Consider the following 19,459-nt stretch of genomic DNA (forward strand, 5'->3'; position numbering starts at 1 on the left):
GTGTCGGTTGATCAGCCAGGCCCTGTGTCTGGTCCTTCCATGAGGCAGGAGGCCGCTCCCTTCCCTTCCGGGTAAGCCCCAGGTGTCCTCCTACGTGGAGGACTCAGGAATCAGCTGTCCCCTCTTGGTTAAAGGACCCTTTTTTTCCATCCTCCATCCCTGTCAAGCAGTGATGGCCAGGCTTGTGGGAGATCAGCTCTCTGGCCCACCCACCCCACTAAATGACCAACTGTCTCCATCTGAGCTGTAAATATTTCTGGCTCTGCCGCTTAGCCTATCAGAGGTCCTCCGGGATGCTCACTTCTCAAGGCTTGTTCCTGTCCATGAGTCCTCATGACACGGCCTTTTCCATAAATATCCTAAGCATCCAGTTACATACTGTTTACTCGTTTTCCCCTCCATTAAGGAAGAGAGTCCACAGACCACGCCTGGCACCTGCTTCTTTAACTTCCTCTCCACACATCGCTGCCTCCAAACAGGGAGCCAGGGTTCCTTATCTCCACCCTGCCAGGACCTGGGACTTTCTTCCTTTTGTCATTCCTGGAAAATACCAAGATAGAGCAAATAAAGTAAAATAAAGAATAAAAAAATGGGAATGGGTGTTGTCCAGTTAAAAGGCTTTGGTTTCCTTCCTCACCCAGTGTCACTAAATAAATAAAATAAAAGTAAAATGACACACTGTCCCACCTGGCCTGGGCTGCTGGACTGCTGTGCTCCCCTCCCTCGACCTCTCACAGCTCAGGGCATCTGTGTGGACCCTGCTCACAGGCCCTTGCTGTGATTTCTCCTTAGCACTTAGGCATCCGTAGATCCATCTGTCTGTCTGTCTGTCTCCCTTCCCCCTCCTGGTCCTTCCTTAGGTCCCGTCCCACCATTACCTACTCCACCAGCCCTGGGTCCTCCCCCACCCATCATGTGTCTCCTGTGTGGCACTCTGTCCCTCTGGGGCCCCAAACCTGGCTCCACCCCTGGTTGGCCAGGATACAGAATGTCAGCTGCTTTGGGTCTGGGCTGGGTTCTCCGGTTGACCCTGCATTTACCTGGTGACACAAAATAGGTGTTGTGTAATTGTTTAATGAATGTGTGAGCGATGCATGAGTAATAAGATAAACTCGAAAGGTCCTGTGTCAGTAAAATGCACTATAGGAATGTAAGTTTTGAGTTTTTTGGTATTTGATGTTACGGTACAATTCCCCAAACTTTATGAGCGATTTTTCTGTTTTTGCAATGCTTACGATTCAACCCAGGACATTGTGCATGCAGAGTGTTCTGCTCTGCCACTGAGCTGCATCCCCAGCTCTGCAATCTTTCGATTTCCAAAGTTTTAAAAAGCACCAGCCCTGCTGTTGTGCTTCAGTGTTCAGGTGCCAACCTACTTGGCTCTCAGTGGTCTGCACATAAAAGATGCATATGAGGATTTCTGAATTAATAAATAAATAACCTACATAATAGGTGGCTTGCTTGACTCCTTTTAGCTCTCTGTGTGTCTATTTATTTTTTTGTTTTGTTTTGTTTTTGAGATGGGATCTCACTATGTAGCTTAGGCTGGCTTTGAACTTTCAGTAATCCTCCTGCCTCAGCCTCCCAAGTGCTGGGATTATAGGCGTGCACTACCACACCAACCTCAGTGTGTCACTTTAAAGACTTGCTGGGCACTGTAGGACAAGCCTGTAATCCCAGCACTGAGGGAGGCTGAGGGAGGATGATTGCAAGTTCAAATCCTGCCTGGGTAACTTAGCAAGGCCCTGTCTCAAAAAGTTAAAAGTGGGGGAGGGTGCTGGGGCATGCAGCTCAGTGGGAGAGGGCGCCTGGTTTCTATCCCAGTATCAGAAGGAAAAGAAAAAAAGATATTTTTCAGCCACTTCGATGTGCATTATTTAATGTAGCCATGAACAACTGGGACAGTAAACCTGAGGAGACAGTCCCAGTTTCCGGGGGTGTTTGTTTAGGAATTAGGTGGTGGGGTGTTGGTAATGGTGTGAGCCTCAGAAGGCTGTGTAAGATCTCAGAGGGAAGACTAGGACCTGACAGCCGAAAGCAGTGTGAACAGGACTAGCAAAAAAAATTTTATGTGGAAGTGAAATACTGTGTAAAACCCAGAAGCTGCGGTTTCACAAGCATAGCCTGACTCACTACCAATGCCTGGCAGACAAAACAGGTAGCAAACACCTCCAGAAAACTTAACTGCCAGTAAAACAGACCCGGAAGCTTAACCCTCTCCTGGCACTAGAATGATGGCCTCTTGAAAGTTTTATCTTAGAAAGAGGAAGGAGGAAAATGACGGAAACTGCGTTCATGGGGGACATTTTAGAGGTAGAAACTCTAGTGCTGGACATTTGGTGCCCATTGAAGATGTCTGATGGCCCCTGTTCCCTCTGATGTGTCTGTCCTTTATGGTTGCTTCACTCCTGCCCTCCCGCTCTTTTGGAAACAACCCGAGTAGCCCAGGAAGGCAGAGTTCAAACTCCGCAGGTGCAGCAGAGCCTGCTGTGCTGAGCCCAGCCCTGTGAGTCACAGCATTCCACAGCTGATTTCCTCTTCCTGCTCCCACCAGAAACCCACCCAACTGACTGAGAAGGATGTTAGTTCAAACGCTGCTCTGCTTTCTCGGGCACAGTAGGGCATAAGAAAAGCCTAGGGGGCTGGGGGTTTAGCTCAGCGGCGTAAGCACCTGCCTTGCAAGCAGGCGGTCATGAGTTCGATCCCTGGTACCGATAAAAATGAAAAAGACAAAAGAAAAGAAAAGAAAAGAAAAGCCTAGGCCCTCTCTGTGTCTTCAGAGCAGCATGATAGGGGTGGGGAGAAAAGACTCAGACGCCCTGAAAAGTGGAGGGCCTGAAAGCTGTCAGCACTGTGACCCCCCCAGAGGGCGCAGCCAGAGGTGTCCTGCAACCCTGGAGAATTAGATGCCTTTAGGAGTCTGGAGGAAGAGGGATTGTGGTCAGTTAAGTAGGCTGCATGATTTCACTGCATCCTCCTCTCCCTCCACTCTTCCCCCTCTTTTTCTTCCCCTTCCCCTGCCCTCCCCTTCCTCCTCCCTCTTTGGTTTGAGTGAGCATTGAAGGACAGGTAACTATGAGTGAACAAAAGGGAAAGACCAGAGCATTCCGGGTGTGTGCTGCAGGGTGAGACTCCGTCATCAGAGATCCAGAGAGAAGAGCCTGTGCTAGGGAGACAGCAGTTTACAGACCAGCCTTGACAGAGCCAAGGGTTGGTGCTTTGTGAAGCAGTTTGTTCAAAGTCTTATTGAGCTTGTATTTCATGCTAAGCATAAAAAAAAGAAGAAAAATCTTTTGTGTTTGATCTCTAACTAAAAGATAAACACACACTCACAATGCATACATACTTTATAATTTTCAGAGTAATACATGCTCAGGATAGGAATCTACTCAGGGGCTGGGGATTTAGCTTAGTAACGAGTGCCTGCCTGGCAAGTGTGAGGTCGTGAGTTTGATCTCCAGTATCAAAACAAAACAAAATAAAACAAAACACCTACTTTCTTCATGTCTAGGGCCTTTAACACTTTTTTCTTTTTTCTGGTTTGTTTTGGTTTTGGTACAGGAATTGAACTCAGGACCTTGTGCTTGCTAGGTAGGTGCTGTGCTGCTGAGCTGCATCCCTGGTCCAGTGTCTTATTTTTCTTCTTTTTCAGCCTTTGTTTGTTTCATGGGTTCTGCTCCTCTTATTGTATTAACACTACTTTTTTCTTGGTGTTTTTGAGAAAGGGTCTCATGATGTAGTGCAGACTGGTCTTGGGCTCACTGTGTAGCCCAGGCTGGCCTTGAACACGTGGAGAGCCTCCTGCCTCAGCCTCCTGAGTGCTGGACTCACAGGGGTGCACCACCACACCTAGCTAGTAATTTTTAATGTATTTCGTTCTGTTGCCATATGAGTTTTGTTTTCTGGCTCAAACTTATGTCACAGTCTCCATTTCATAGTCTCCCTGTCACAGTGTCAGGTGAGCCCTGTATGCTCAGCTCCTCTGTCTTGAGGCTTTCTGGTCACCTCTCTACAAAGGCTGATTCTGTGCATTGGAGCCAGAGCCACCACTGAGGAGGGAGAGGAGGGGAGGAAGGGCCTGCTGGGCAGTGGTGGGGGCTGGTCTCAGTGGTCAGGCGCAGCTATAGTGGCCAAAAGGACTGGCCTGGCTGCTCCAAGTGCACTCATCAGTGTCTCAGGCCTTCCCAGCCCCTGGTCTGCTGGCTGCAGACCTGCAGCCTGTGGAGCACAGAATCCACACCATGCTGGGGTTCCCAAATCAGCCCTCACAAGCACCACCATAGCCATTAAAAAGCAGTTGACCACTTGGAACCTTGTTTAAACTAGGGGTGTTCGTAGTCTCTGTCTCAAATGATTTTTGTGAAGGTAAATGAAATAAGGTATGACAAGACCTTAGAACAATGTCTGTCACCTGTAGATGTTACGTGAGTGTTGGCTGTTATTGTTTCTTTCCTCCATTTCCTCCTCCTCCTCCTTCCTCTTTTTCTGTCTTTTTAAGACAGGATCTCGCTATGTAGTTGAGGTTGGCCTTGAGCTCATTTGTAGCCAGGCTGGCTTCAAACTTGCATCGATCCTCCTATCTCAGCCTCCCGAGTGCGGGAATCACAGGTGTGCGCCACCATGCCTGGCATTATTGTTTCACAGATTTATTTTCTACCAATAAATCTGACTGGGTAGTGGTTTTTCTACCAATTTATTCTCATCTGCCTTCTATCTTTGGGAAGGCCATATGATTCCTTCTTGTTTCTTGATGCTGTAATGGATTTCTCTTCCCTAAAAGCATCTTTTCTGTCATTTCTTAAAGCATCTTTTCTGTCATTTCTTAGGCCAAGGAGAAGGCAGATGTATGTGCTTGGCCTCCATCTGACACAGTCCTGCCTTGGCCTCAAGCTGTTTTTCTCAGTGTGTGTGTGTGTGTATGTGTGTGTGTGTGTGTGTGTGTGTGTGTGTGTGTGGTTATCTGTAACAGACATGCCAAGGTACAGCTGGTCACGTGCATCGACTTACCCACAAGCCTGGCCAGGGCAGGTCTTGCCTCCTGGTCTTAGTCACTGGATGACGATGACACTGTATTTTGTGCAAGACTGGATGGTGGCACTTGTCATCTTGGTCTTCCTCAGGCTGGTTTGAGACCGCCCTAATGAATGTAATGGGTCCTCTGTTTCCTTTGTCAAAAGGAATGTTAATTATTTTCAGCAGTCTAATTACATGGCTAATGAGAGACGGATGGAGATAACATTCCCTTTAATTACTCTTGCCTAACTGCTGTTGGGAGCCGTTATTTGAGCAGGTTGCAAGACCAGGTCTTTTTGCAGTAGATGGAGCTGTCCAGCAAGAGGCCCAGCGGGGAGCCAGGCAGCTGGGCGGAAGGCTCCTGGTGGGAGAACCCGGTGTAGCTGGGTCAGTGCTCAGGTGTGTGCCCACCTTTCCCACGGGCCAATACTAAGAGAAAGGACAGTCTGGATTGGGTCAAATGAGTGCAAACAACCACCCATGCAGCTTCCCCAGAGTAAATTGGGGTCAACCTTGCCTCATACACTTGTGGAGGGACTGAACAGAGGACCTGTGGGAGGCTGCCTGGTAGACGGAAAGCCAGCAATAAATGTGGCATTGCTAAACACTCCAAGCAGCACCTCCTAGTCTGAGCCTATGCCAAAGACACAAGGGCTGGTCCTTATTCACCGCAATAGCCAGGAACCCTTGTGCCTCTTGGATCTAAATCAGTCCTCAGACAGTAGACAATGACCTTCCTGGAACCAAGGATCATCCTCCCCTCTATCTCTTAACAGCAGATTTTGTTTAATGAAGCGCGGGAGAGGGTGCAGGCACTGTGCCTCTTGTAACTGAGGAACTGAATTTTTAATTTTATTGACTTTTACTTAACACTGAAGCTTCAGTGGCTACATGAGGCTAGTGTCTATCCAACTGGACAGTATAGCTTGGGAGTTTATAGATAAAGTAATCCATTTGTGTACTACCTATAATTTGGTTAAATTTATAAATTATAATTTAGCAATCACATGTTATGTTAGTAAAATGCATGCAGTCTCCTAGGCACACAGAAAAGAAAAGCCTATTTACTCTTAATTAACATAGATAAATCATTCCTCTACTAGCTGCTGTGAACAATAAACAGTTGTTATAAGCTACCTCAATTTAATCTCTGAAGGGAAGGGTGGTCTTAAGTAATCTAAAAATCCACTGAAAAGCTTAGGGAGACTTGTTAGTCTACTAGCAGAGAAATAAGAATGCTAGGTAAGTGGAGATTTTCTGTGGTTAGGGAGCCAGCCGCCACTGAGGAAACCTTGCGTGCCTTGGCTGTGACCCCTCAGTTGTGCTCAGTTTGCACTGGCCCACACAACCAGAGACCCGTCTCAAGAAAGGAATCCAGCTGTCTGTCTGGTCAACATTCTGTTGACTCTGTTGGCCACTGGCTTCAGTGGGAATTTGTCAAACAGATGCTGGGGAAATTTGTACTCTGCTTTTAGGAGTGACAGCTGTTGTAACCACTGACTGTTAAAGTTCTATAAGGGCTAGTTAAAAGCCTGTGCAAGATCATTATGGAGTGCTCTGTAAGTTTACAATAAAGGTTTCAAAGTCCACAACTTGAAAAGTTAGAAAGCCTCCTTAGCCTAAATGTGTTTAGGTCCCATAAATGTGTTGATTTTGGGAACAGCTCCTTCTGTGGTCATGTGAAAGCCAGTTCTCTCCACAGTGTCTCAGGTTCAATCTCTGGAAGAGATTGTGGCCCAGAACATTAAGCAGGACATGGCTTTTATGTATGTTTTGCTGGACGGGCACAATTCTGATGTCTCATCTGACCCAGAGACTGGGTATGTGTCTGTCATCTAAGGTGACTTCCCTGTCTTCCGTGTTAGCAAAAGCTCATTTTCTGTGGGTTTGACTTAGAAAGAAAAGGTTGGAGTAGTCTAGAGCTCTTTCTGCTTACAGGCCTCTACAAGGAAAGTACAAAGCGGGGAAATGATTAGAAGTTGAGCCAAAGAAAGGAAACGGAAGCAGCACAGGCTTGACATTTCCTCTACAGTGAGAGAGGATCAGAGCCAATCTGTCTCACTGAAATCTTGCTTCCAAGTCTTGAGATCGGCCATCAGCCTAGCGCTTTGTAAAAGGTGGAAGGAGTCCCTTTTATTATAGGAATGTGAATGTATATTTTCTAAGTCTGAGCTAGATTTCATTTAAGAAGACCCATTTTACAAAAGTTCACATTAAAGTCTGCTAGGGGTGTTCAAATATTATTTTCTCTAGTGCTGTTATCTAAATACAGTCAACCAAAGAGTGCTAGTAAATTTAATAACTAACTTAAATTCAACAAGTGCAAGAACAAAATAATAAAAATGGCTCATTAAAGAAATATCTTAACCTTATAATTTCCCATGTTTTAACTTAGGTTTATTATTATTTTAACAAAACTATATGAGACAAGGCAATTATAAACAATGGGGAAAGACAAAACAAAATTTAAAGATTTATTACCTAGATGAGTCCCAGTCCAGAGTCTATGAAACAAAAGCAAACTGTTACCTCCATCCAATGATTTAGGTAGAAGACCTCCAAATGATATGGGGGAATGAAACTCCCAATCTCCTCTATGTCCGGTATGAGGTTGTATCTGAAGGACAGAAGGAGTCCCGAACAAGTTGCCAAAGACTCTGTCTTTTCTAGGGACTTTTAGAGAGTAAAATCATGAGGTTAGATGGATCTAAGATGGGGAAAAATGGGAACTTACAAGGTGGGCGTAAGGTGGGGCAGAACTATGATTAGCCAGTAAGATTAACTGCTCAGGTAAAATGGATTAAATCAGGAGCAAATGGGAGAGCGGGTCCATAGTAAGCGGGCATGCTTAACGGCAGTGACCCTTCCTGTAGGGGTTGGGATGCTGACTCCTGGCTTCCTCAGGGTGATAGAGAACTGTTTGGAGTGTCCATCCTTAAGATGTGGGTGTATTTGCTTTGCCTTTTGTCGTGAGATCTGGCCCACAGCAGGTGTTGGTCTCTTCCAAGGCTGCAAGGTATCTGAAGTTCTGCTCTGGCTCGTTTGAGGGCCCAGCCCTGCCTGACTGCCTGTGATATTTCTAACTCAGCTGCCTGTAACAGACAAGGAGGGATTTTTGTACCAGCTAGGTATATTCCAAATGGGAGAAGTCACTGGTCCCCTAAAAATCCTAAAAAGTTAGGGTTTTCTTGATTACAAGTGACAGAAAACCCACCAAAGTAACCCCGGTGAAAAGGAATATTCACTTGCTCATTAAACTGAAACATCCAAGTTAAGATGTAATATTCTAGAGCTTGGTGATGTTACTTTAATTCTTTCAATCATAAGCAGACGGAAATTTGGGTCATCAATCCAAGTATTTCATTTTGTCTTTCTTTAATAAGCATGTTGTTAAACCGCAGCTGACTAGGACCCACAGTCTCCAGCCCCTGCCTGCGGAGCGTTTCCAGTTGACTGATACCCACTTAGCAGGTGGGGCTTTGCTTTGGCTTAGCTGGCACTTTGGTGAACACCAGATGACTTTTGCCATGAAGGGCAAGAGTGGTCTGACCCTTCAGTTACTGTCCTTGGGCAGAGAAATCTGAGGTCTCTGGTGATATCAAGTTATGACTCTTCTTTGATTTATTTGAGGTGCAAAGAGATCTCTCTTTTTGTCTCTGTCTCCCTGTCTCTCTCTCTCTCTGTCTGTCTGTCTCTCTCTCTCTCTGTCTGTCTCTCTCTCTCTCTGTCTGTCTCTTTTTTGTTTGTTCGTTGACACAGGGTCTCACTCTGTTATTCAGCTGGCCTTGAATTTGCAGTGATCCTCCTAGATGCTGGAATTATAGGCAAGTGCCACCACACCAGCCTCACCCTATCTTAATTACAGAAGTTTCCCTTAAAACAAGCAAATAGGATTCTAACAAAAGGTGTTGTGTGAATTCCTTCTTTAGTATAGATATGTGGCCTATTTTTGTAAAGTAGTTTGGCATTGCCTTAATTAAAAATAGCAGTCAATGTCTTTGATCTATTCAATTTTAGGTAGTTCCTAGAGATCCTGCTAGGGAATATATTCCAAACTCTTAGTATAATATCCTCCTGATAGTCATAAGAGTAGTCTGTTAGAGAGACAGACAGAGACAGAGCGAGAGAGGGAGAGAGAGAGAGAGAGAGAGAGAGAGAGAGAGAGAGATCTTGGTATGCTGCATGTATTGGCCAGCTTTTCCCTTGCTGAGATAGAACACCCGACACCCATACATTAAAGGAAGAAATGGTTGATTTGGCTTATGGTTCAGAGATTCCAGTCCCTGTTTGGCTGCCTCTAAAGCAGAAAGCTCGTGGTAGGAAAGTGTGGTAGATCAAAGCTGCTCACTTCATGGTGGCCAGAAAGGACACGGGAGGAGAGCACCAGTGAGGGGCAGATCTTCCAAAGCCCGGTGGCCACCTCTGACCGACCGAGCCCCACCTCCCTTTCTTCTGTTGGTACATGTTTGCAGTACAAAGCGATTACATTCATTCTGAGAAGCTGGAAATGAATGTAACACATCTTAACTCTTTCTTCATTCGCATCCCCCACCACCCCACTTCTGACTCTTGGTCCCTCTCTTATTTGCAACAGCTCTATTTCCATTTGTTCCCTTTCACTTTGTGTTTTCTCTCCTGTCCCTCCCTGCCATCCTCCTGCCTTCCATTTTTTGTTCCCCTTCCAGTTTATAAAAGATCTCTCTACTTCCTATTATCTGTTCTTACTTTTTCTCTTTATTTATATTTGGGGTTTCTCATACAAGCAAAGCCCTGCCATATTTAAGCTCGTGTGTCTGATTTATTTCACTTAGTATTATGGTCTCCAGGTGCATCCCTTTCCCTATAAATGCTTCATTTGTCCTTCTTTATGGCAGAGTAGTGCTCCGTTGTGTATAAATACCACATTTTCTTTACCCACACACCTGTCACATTGAGAGACACATAGGCTAAGACTTAGCTATTAGGAATTGTGCTGCCATAAACATGAGTACGCATACATCACTGTAATGTGATAACTATTATTCCTTCAGGAAGATGTCTAGAAGGGTCAAATGGAATTTCTATTTTTACTTTTTTGAGGAATCTCCATAGTGATTTCCGTAGTAGTTATACTAGTTTACATTCCCACCAAAGATGTAGAAATGTCCTCCATTCCCCCACCCACAGCCACCTTTGGCTATGGACACCAGTGGATCAATCAACTCATGAGCGTAACAGCCCCCTGATCCAGCCACCTTGGCAAGTTTGTTTGTTTGTTTTAAACAAAGATAAAAGCAATGACACAGAATTTCAAAACAAAATAATAGGATATTAACAATGGTTAATGTATTACGTATTGTTACCTTTGAAGTAGTTGCTCAGATCATAAGATACAGGCATGAAAAGTGAACAGTGAAAGCACAAACCATTCTTTTCGATGAAGTAACAGATTAATATATAATTATCTATCTGGGGTGTGTGTGTGTGTGTGATCTTCTTCCTTCTTTTCTCCTTTCTCCCACCCCAATTGTTGTTTCCTTTGGAGCAGTTTCTTCCTCTTTCACTTTCACAATAGCTGTTATACATTTTGAATCTTATTTGCTCTTTAAGGTTTTACTGTAGGAAGACAATCTGATGTTTACACATGGCAAGTCTGACTTATTTCATTTATCAATGTGGCCTCTAGTTGCATTCATTTACTTATAAAAGCTTTAAGTTTATCCTTCTTTATAGCTGAGTAGTACTCCATTGTATAAAAATACTATATCTTTTTTACCCATTCCTTGGTTGATGGACATTTAGGTTGTTCCCATGATCTAGCTATTACAAATTTGTGCTGCTATAATCATGAGTGCACATATATCACTGTGGTATGATGTTTTCAGTTATTTTTGGAAAATACCAAGAAGGGAACCTCTTCAAATTTCTTTAATTTAGTCAAGTTGACAAAGTTAACCATCACACTAGACCCATGTAGAAAAGGTCTTTTGCTGTTGCATATCTGGCACTAAAGATTGAACCTGGAACCTTTACAATGAGCTACATTTTAAAACTTTTGAACCCAAGTCCTTTACACTGAACTGTATTTTTTATTTTTATTTTTGAATACCAGGGATCAAACACATGGCCTTATGCTTGGCAGCCACTGAACTAAATCCCCAGTCTATATTTTTTTTATTTTTGAGGCAGGGTCTTGTTAAGTCATAAGTTGCACAAACTGTACTGGAAATGTGACCCTCCTGCCCCTTCTCCTGGAGTGCTGAGATTATAGGCACTCTCCAGCACTTCTGGGTGCTGGCCTTTTTCATTTTGTTTTGCTTTGCTTTTTATAGCCCTTTTTATTTTTAGGGAGAGCCTCACTAAGTCACCAAATTGCCTCTTCTGGGTTTAAGCTAGTGACCCTCCTGCCTCCCCTTGCAGAGTGCTAGGATTATAGTCATACGACAGCCCACTTGGCTTTTGTGTTAATTCCTATTAAGAAGCAAAAGAAGTGAGGTAAAATCACCCAAATTTAGCTAATCAGTCCCATTGCTCTTGTTTTTTCTCCTTCTCCCTGCTCAGGAGGAAGGTAACTCAGTGTTACAGCACTTGCCTAACAAACACAAGTCTGCTTCGTTCCTGTGTACCTTCAACCTTTATAAAACCTTCAATCTCATAAAAACAACCTCTGCCTGGCCCATTGGAACACTTACTGTGTTTTATGGAGTGAAGTCTAGAATTAAAGCCAAAGGCAATTTAGATCTTTCTTCAAAACAATACTAATAATTGGGAAGACCAGGCCCAGTGGTGTGCGTAGTATAATCCCTTATATCATCCCAACGTGTGGGGGCTGAAGGATGAGAAGCAAACTGGTCACACACCCCTCCCTGCCACTGCTCATTCCAAAGTCATTTTCCCTGTAGGGTTGTGATAGAAACGCAGAAAACACATTGGTGAATTAACATTGGGTGATTTCAGGTGGTTTCTTTTGTGTAAGAATTAAAGCAGAAGAATTTTGTTATGTTTGTTTGAGAAATTTGGTTGTCATCACTTTAATCTTGATTTCTCAGGGGAGGATGAGTTTGAATTTGGTGGCAGAAAGCTAAGAGAAAGTGACTCAACTGTGACTTTTAGCCTCCTGTGTTAGAACCCAGTGCATAACCCCCGCCTCCTGTGGTTCACGTTTAATCATTTTTGCTGGTCATTCCAACAAAAGTCTGAGAATCAGCCCCGACTGGATCAGCTCTGATTTGAGCAGGCCATCCCTGGGCCAGTCACTGAGCTCAGAAACACGGCCTGTAACTGGGTAGGTTGGCAGGGCTCACATTCCACCCATACTGGCCACTCAGGCCTCTTTTTCCCTTTATAGTGTTGGAGGTTGAACCCAGGCCATCACACATGCTGTATGAACACTCTGCCACTGAGCTAGCTGCTTGTCCTTGCTGTTTTTCACTGTTTAGCTGTTCCTTGTTCCAAGTCTCCCCACTTACTGTTTCTCTGTCGGCTGTCCCCACAGCACGGCTTCTTCTCAACATTCTGGTCTTCCCCAAAAGCTACCTCCTTAAATGTTTAATACTTGCCCCAGAGGGAGAGTGTAGTTTCTTTCTGTCTGCCATCATAGACTTCCCCTCTTCGTGACATAATATTAATACTTCTATACGTGTTAGATGGCCTTTTTCTTTCTTTCTTTTTTTTTTTTTTTTTTTTTTTTGTCTCCACAGCCTATGAGCTCCAGGGAGCAGGAACACTATCTTATTCACACCTAGTACAGCGCCTGGTGTTCAGAGAGTACTACTGAAATTCTATACCTTGTATAAACAGGACTTCTTAGACAAAGTTCTTTGGTTGTTTGGAAATCTCTGGTGTAGCTTGGCTGCAGAAGGTGCTGAGAAGCAGAGCTCTGGTGTCACATTTTGGGCCAATCCAGACTTGACCTCCAAAAGATCCTCTGGGTTTCCTGCCTGCCCTAATGAGGCAACCTAGGGCAGGATCCCTGTTGCTCTTAAGGGCATGGTGTGCCGAGGTAAACCGAAGGGGCTCTGGGGTGAGAAGCCACGTACCTTACACTTTGCAGCTGGCTGGAGGAGGCTTGCTGGTCTCCTGGGATGAGGATTCTAGGACCCCCAGCTGCGACCTGATGGGCTCTGCCTAGGGGATTACTGATGGAGGGAGGCATGCAGCTTCTTACAGTAACACATGCCTGGCTCCGGGACTGCAGCCAGGCGGCTAATTAGAGAGCCTAGCAGCTGTCCAGCCTTTCAGTCAGGCAGCAAGCAGGAGCGATGCAGAGCCAAGGAGTGGGATGGAGGGGAGGAAGGAGGCAAGGGCAGAGACCACCCTCGGGGGTGTGGGAGTCAGAGTTCTTTCAGAGAGACACAGAGAGAGAGAGAGTCATTAGAAGGGGTATGGAAGGAGGAATGGACTGGATAGGAAGAAGGGAGCAGAGCAGAGTGACAGGACAGGGTGGCCTCCAAGTGAAACGGCAGATAGAAGTGAGATATCAGGCAGGTTGGGAAATCCAGAGTGCAAGCCCAGTCCAAGGACATGGTAAAGGACAGAGCCAAGTGCAGTGAGGCCCCAACTGCCATCCCTACCACCCCCCACTATGCCTCCCTGCTTCCCAGGGCCCCTGCTGGACACAGCCTTTCTCCTGGTGGGGTGCGGATTTAGAACACTCAGCATTTGTAGCTGAGTGTGTTTACTCCTTGGTTTGAGAAGTTGTTCTGGGCTGGACATACCAGCAGATAAGTAAAAGCAGTCAGTGTGGGGAGAACTAGGGTAGGGGTGGGGCTTTGAATAATCAGGAGGCTCCTTAATAGGACTTTGCTAATGAAATGCTTAGGCTGGGACCCCTAGTTAGCTTTAGGATAGGACCAGTCACTAGAAGCCCAAGTGATTAGGAGATTACAAATTTGGAACTTACAGCCCCATCTGCCAACTAAAAGGTCAGAGGTGAGGAGGCTGGAGATCAAGCTCTATACAAATTCTTGAACAAAATTTGATGAACTCTCAGATCCAAACATGCAGATTACTTTTGAGTGTGGTGGTAAGCAACCCCGTGCCCACATCTTGCCCTATCTATGTCTGCAGTAAACACTTGTTTGTGAGTTCTGAGAGCCATCCTAGCAAATTAATCAGACCCAGGAAAGGGTAATGTGAATTCTGGTTTGTAGCCAGAAGTGCTTGTGATTAGCATCTATAATGGGACAGTCTTGTTAGCCTGAGTCCTCCAAATTCAGGATCCGCCATTATTTCCAGGCAGCTAAGACTCTGAGTTAAAATGAACTGCAGAATGCACAGTTGGTGTCTGCTGGAGAACCGCTGGGGGTGTGTAGGGAAATACCACACATCTGGTCAAGAAGAATTGTGTGTTAAGTGTGAGAATATTTTGTTTTTTCCTTTCCTGGGGAACGTGGGGAGGGTTAAGGCTGGGGAGAGGGGGAAAGAAAGGAGAAGGTGTTTGCCTGCGCACTTCCTGGCTCCAGCCTTTACTTCCAGGTGGTGGGAGGATTTGGGTTCTGGTCAGAGAAGCAGACTCAATCCTGCAAGCCCAGCTTACCCCAGATAGAGAGGAAAGAAAATGATGCAGGGGAATTTTCTAGCAGCAGCCGCTGGTTAAACCTCTTGAGGAAGTGAAACTTGCTGTGTGAACACTGGCTGTGCCTTTTGAGAGTGCCCTTGATGTAGAGGTCACAACATAGGGATTATTATTCTCTGACTCAAACCGACCCAGCCTCATTCTGTCCGTGTAGGAGCTACAGTGTCCCCCAGGATGATGTCCCTGCCCCATCCTCCTTGTGTGATCTGAACAGGGTCTTTGGTAGCATCCAGACCCAAGCCACCTGCTCTTTCCCTCACCTCTCACTGCGTGTGATGAGCTCGGGGGGGGGAGAAAGGTCTCTTTCCTCTGTCTTGACCATGTAGGCCCACACATGTGGGGCTTAGTGAAAGAGAGTCCTTCTCCTAGAAATTAGAGACAGATAACCGATATTACTGACGCAGTTAATTTTGTATAAACCCAAGTGCTTTGTCTCCCAAAATTGAAGAACAAATTCAAGGGCAAAAGCGGAAAGTTAGGGGAGTGTTTATTAGAAAGAAAAAGGAAAAAAAGCTCTTGGAGGATATTCTGAATAGAAGTCCATTGTACTTTCTTTGTTTTGGTCTTATGTATAGGATTTGTTTTAAACAGGTGGCTTTGTGGATTTAGGATTTAAAAGGAATTAGTTATTTAAATGGTTCACAGGAAACGGAGTTCAAAGGAAACTGGTTATTCTGCATTTCTGATGTTTTCTGAGTCTGGCTGAAGTCTGGTTGAAGTCCCATGGAAATCCGGTCCTCAGGAGGTAGGGAGGAACTGTCAACTAATTTAGCATATCTTCTTCCTGGGAGGAAAAGTCCTTATTTCTCTCTTTATTGTGGCTTTTATCCTTCTTGTGTTTACCTTTGCATTTCTAAATTTAATTTAGCTGCTTGGCTGAACTCTTTTTATCTTTTTATCATTAGGCTGCATTAACTACCTATTTATAACTAGACTATAACTACTGCATGCTAGGCTTAGTTAGTACACTGATGACTTCATCACCCAAGAGGTTAGCTGGCTACTTCTCAAAATTGCTTGTTCAACAGACAAAGTGTGGTCTCCAGGATTTTCCATGTGGTGAGGGAAACAGACACACATGAAATAATTTTCAGGTAAGACATGTGTCAGAAAGTGGAGTCCCAGTCCCAGCGCAACTATGAAGGGGTAACCCAGAGGTGCATGTGGCCTCACAAAGAAGGGGAGATGCAAGCAGTGCCTGGAAGGGTTGGAAGTGAGCGGGCCGCAGGGAAGGGCAGGAGATGACAGGGTGGGAAACTGCACAGGGTCCCTGCTCCTTCAAGCCCCAGGAGCCCCTCAGATGTGTTGATGGAAGCTGGGTGGAAAACTTGGGCTCTGTATTTGCCAGATAAGTGGATCCCGCTCACACATATGCCTTCAGGATGAGGTTTAGGTGGCAGGCATGCTGTTTGGGGGTGACCGGGGACTTGCATCAAATATGTGGATCTGGCCAAATCTCGTGAGTCTTAGCGCTTCTGTCTCTAGGATGGAGGTGATTCCTTCTGCCCTGCATGCCCTCCAGGAGAGTGCAGAAAATCATGAGGTACTGGTGGTAGATCTGAAAAACCCTAAATTCCATGCCTGTGCAAATTGCTTTGGGGTTCTTTCCAATCATAAGCTCCAGTTGTGTAGTCTACAAGGGGCTTCTGTCGTCTTGGGGGACAGGAAATGTCTGAGGTAGCTGAGGGCAGTTTGTGCACTTGCAGAAAGAATCCCTATGCCTGCCACATCACTTCTCCTCCACCATCACCAGCAGGAGGGGTGGGGGGAGACTTGAGGGGCCCTGGAAAGCAGGGGGTGCCAGAGGCTAGTTACAGGAGGGACCTGCTCTGACCGCTGCAGCTTGTTTGCCAGGCTGCACACAGCTTCCAGGGCTGACTACAGACTGCAGACTCTCTGGCAGGATGTGGTCTTTGGTTTCTGTTTCTCTTTTGACTTGTGCTGTTGCTGCTGTGTGACTAGGACCAAGGGAAGGGGAAGTGCCCATGGGGGAAATTGAACTCCCCAGGCCACACGACATGGAGTGCTGGTGTCGGGAGGGTGTTGAATGGGCACTTAACGCTCTTCGGATGACAGGTATGTTCCAGGGTGATCACTGCCCCCCATCAATTGGCCGGGAGAGGAGAGAGAGGAAGATCAACAGTTGGGAAGGGGTGAGGGTCCCTGTTTGTAGATGAGCTGAGAGGGACAATCCAGGCTGAGCCCAGCAGCCTCACACCATCTGCTCTTTACTTCTCTCTGTGCAGAGGCTTTGGGGGAGACCTGGAGTCCTCCGTAGAAGCCCATTTGTACAGGGTGCATCTAAGGTCCCCCATTTACCCTCTTACACTTCTCAGGTCCTCTGCTGCCTCACAGGGGCCCACAGGGAGATTTCCTTGGGGGAGGTAGGAGAGGGGGGAAAGGTTGAGGCTGGCACCTCTGTGGTCCAGTCCTTTGTGATGGTCCAACCGTGGAGTGGTGGTGCCACCTTCCATCCTAGTCACACAGTTCTCAGCTTCTGAGCAGCCATGGTGCTGGCTGAAGCCCTGTCCTGGGGCTGTGCAAATAGCTCTATGCCCAGGAGTTTCCGGGGAAGCTGCTACAGCTTCATATTAAGCAAAACATGCATCCAGTCTCAGGGAGATGATCAAAGGCATGTACATAGGAAAGGGCTTCATATAGTAAGATTTAAACTAGGCATGGTGGCGCATGCCTGTAATCCTAGCACTTCATAGGCTGAGGTAGGAAGATTGCCACAGGTTCAAGTCCTGCCTGGGCTATGTAGCAAGATCCTAACTCAAAAAACAAACAAACAAAAAAAAAGACTTATATCAGTTTTCAGTGGTAAAAGGAAGGGCTCAATAATGAAAATGGTAAATAAAATGAGAGTAAGATTAGGGTGGTGGGTTGTAGTAGAGGGCTTTGGTATGCCTTATGTTTGTGTGGTTTTCTGTAAGGGTAGTACATAACTCTCAAAATGTTAAAACAAATGTCCAACATTGTCTGCCTTCTGTGAGGTTTTCAACTGACCTTCATAACTGTAGAGTGAAGGTGAAAGTGTTTGTGCACTCAGAGTACAAGACGTGCCAAGACCTAACCCAAGCTGTGGACTCTGGTAACCATCCCAGGCCTTCCTGGATTAAGGTGATCAGAGCAGAGCAGGGCAGAGAAAATGGCAGGCTCCAGGAGGGGACTCTTGATGGCCTGGTCCAGCTTTGAGTCCCCCTTTCCCGCTGGCTTGGTGGTCCAGAGCTGGGGGTAGATCGAGCTAATGAAGGCCTCCTCTTTTATTCCCAGGGACACATGGAAACCGCCACCCACCAGCCAAGGATCAGCTGAATCCTGGAGCTGATGCTTGCTCACATTGCTGAGAATGGTACCGAGGCTCAGTGTGGCACCAGGACGGAGGTTAAGCTGGGATACTCCTGCACAGGGATCCTGATGTCTATTCTGAGCCACACACTCAAAGCTGTGATACGTGAGTATGTTTCAGGCCCCTGAGACTCACCAGTCTACCTGCCTTGTATCCCACCCTCATGGGTTTGGGCCTGGGGCTGTGGTACTGAGCCTGCCTCTTGTCCAGGGGTGCAGCAGAGCTACAGTTACGGAATGGGAAGGGGCATTACCTATTTTCAGGCTCTGTCACTGTGGGAACCACATATTACAGCCATGTGGCCTCTAGAAGCTGTAATCATAGAATAGGAAATACCTGCTCCCTTCGTTGATTGTCTTGGTTAAATGAACGATAGTTTTCCACTTGGTAGAATATTAGGCATTATAATAATGAGTACACAGGCTCATTATTATATTACAGTAACATAAAATACATCAGGGGAAAGATCGTGAAGAGAGAAATGGTGATGCTGTTAGTTTGGTGTCATTAGAATGCTTTTCCTTTCTACAGCATGTGGGTTGGCTTCTTTCAAAACAGTTGAATCTGGGTAACTAGAGACTGTTCCATTAATAGTGACTTTACCTAAGGTGTGGAATTAGGGGAGGCTTTTGATTGCTAAATCAGTTCTTTCTATAATGTTTGCACTTCACCTGTGAGCATATGTTATTTTAGTAATTGGAAAAACAAAGATATTGCAGGAAGAGGGGAGGAGAAAGGCCGAGCCAGCTAGCTGCTCATACCTACTGTGTTAGTCAGCTTGTCATCACTATGACAAATGCTTGAGAAAAACAGCTGAGAGGAGAAAAGAGTTATCCTGGCTCATGATAATTGAAGCTTTTAGTCCACGGCCAGCTGATTCCAAGGTAGAAACATCATGGAGGAAGAGAAGTGAAGAAAGCTTCTCATCTCCTGGAGATGGAGATGCTCTGGAAGGCAAGAGGTCGGGACCAGGTGTCATCCCCAAGGTCACACTCCCACGGCCTACTTCCTTTCACAACAAGGTCTCATCTCCTGTTTCCATAACCTCCCTCCTGTGCCATCAAATTATAATCTCATCAGTGGACTAATCCAGGGGTGAAATTAGAATCTTTGTGATCCAGTTGCCTTCCCAAAGTCCTTCTTCTGAACACATGAGCATGTGGGAGAACATGTTAAGTCTAAATCATGACACCTGCCTTCGGCACTGGGCGCATCCATCTGTCTATCCATCCCTGTGTCCCACAGATATTATTAGGTGTCGTTACCAGACATTGTTCTAAACTCTGGTTGCCCAGAAAGTGGCTTTAAAAAAGCCCCAGCCTTCCTGGAGCTTTCATTCTAATTGGAGGGAGAAAGACCATAAACAGTTGGCAAAATGTTATTAGAAATTGAAATTGTCATGAAGAAAATAAGATAAAGTGACGTGGGTAAGACAGGGAGACTATTTTGGATTGAGGGGGCCAGAAAAGGTCTTGGGGGGGTGACAGCTGAGCTGAGACCTGAATGACAGTGGAGAGGCAGCCAGATGAAGGTGTGAG

At 45.8% G+C, this 19,459-nt stretch overlaps 1 protein-coding gene across 12 annotated transcripts in view; it reads left to right on the forward strand.

The window, feature by feature from the left end:
* Positions 1-19,459, forward strand: part of Tmem229b (transmembrane protein 229B) — a 41,929-nt gene that overhangs the window by 11,692 nt on the left and 10,778 nt on the right. For 9 of the 12 annotated variants that reach the window (XM_063241194.1, XM_063241193.1, XM_063241192.1 and 6 more), the window contains exon 2: positions 17,846-18,026. The gene's annotated coding sequence lies outside the window, so the exon portion shown is untranslated. Of the gene's footprint in view, positions 1-16,385; positions 16,646-17,845; positions 18,031-19,459 lie in introns of those variants that run through there. The other 3 variants (XM_063241200.1, XM_063241199.1, XM_013155246.3) reach the window with 2 other exon arrangements.

This window comes from Cavia porcellus, unplaced genomic scaffold, assembly GCF_034190915.1.
Source record: "Cavia porcellus strain 051 isolate PalLab524CR breed Dunkin Hartley unplaced genomic scaffold, mCavPor4.1 scaffold_31, whole genome shotgun sequence".
In the NCBI taxonomy this organism is placed as follows: domain Eukaryota; kingdom Metazoa; phylum Chordata; class Mammalia; order Rodentia; family Caviidae; genus Cavia; species Cavia porcellus.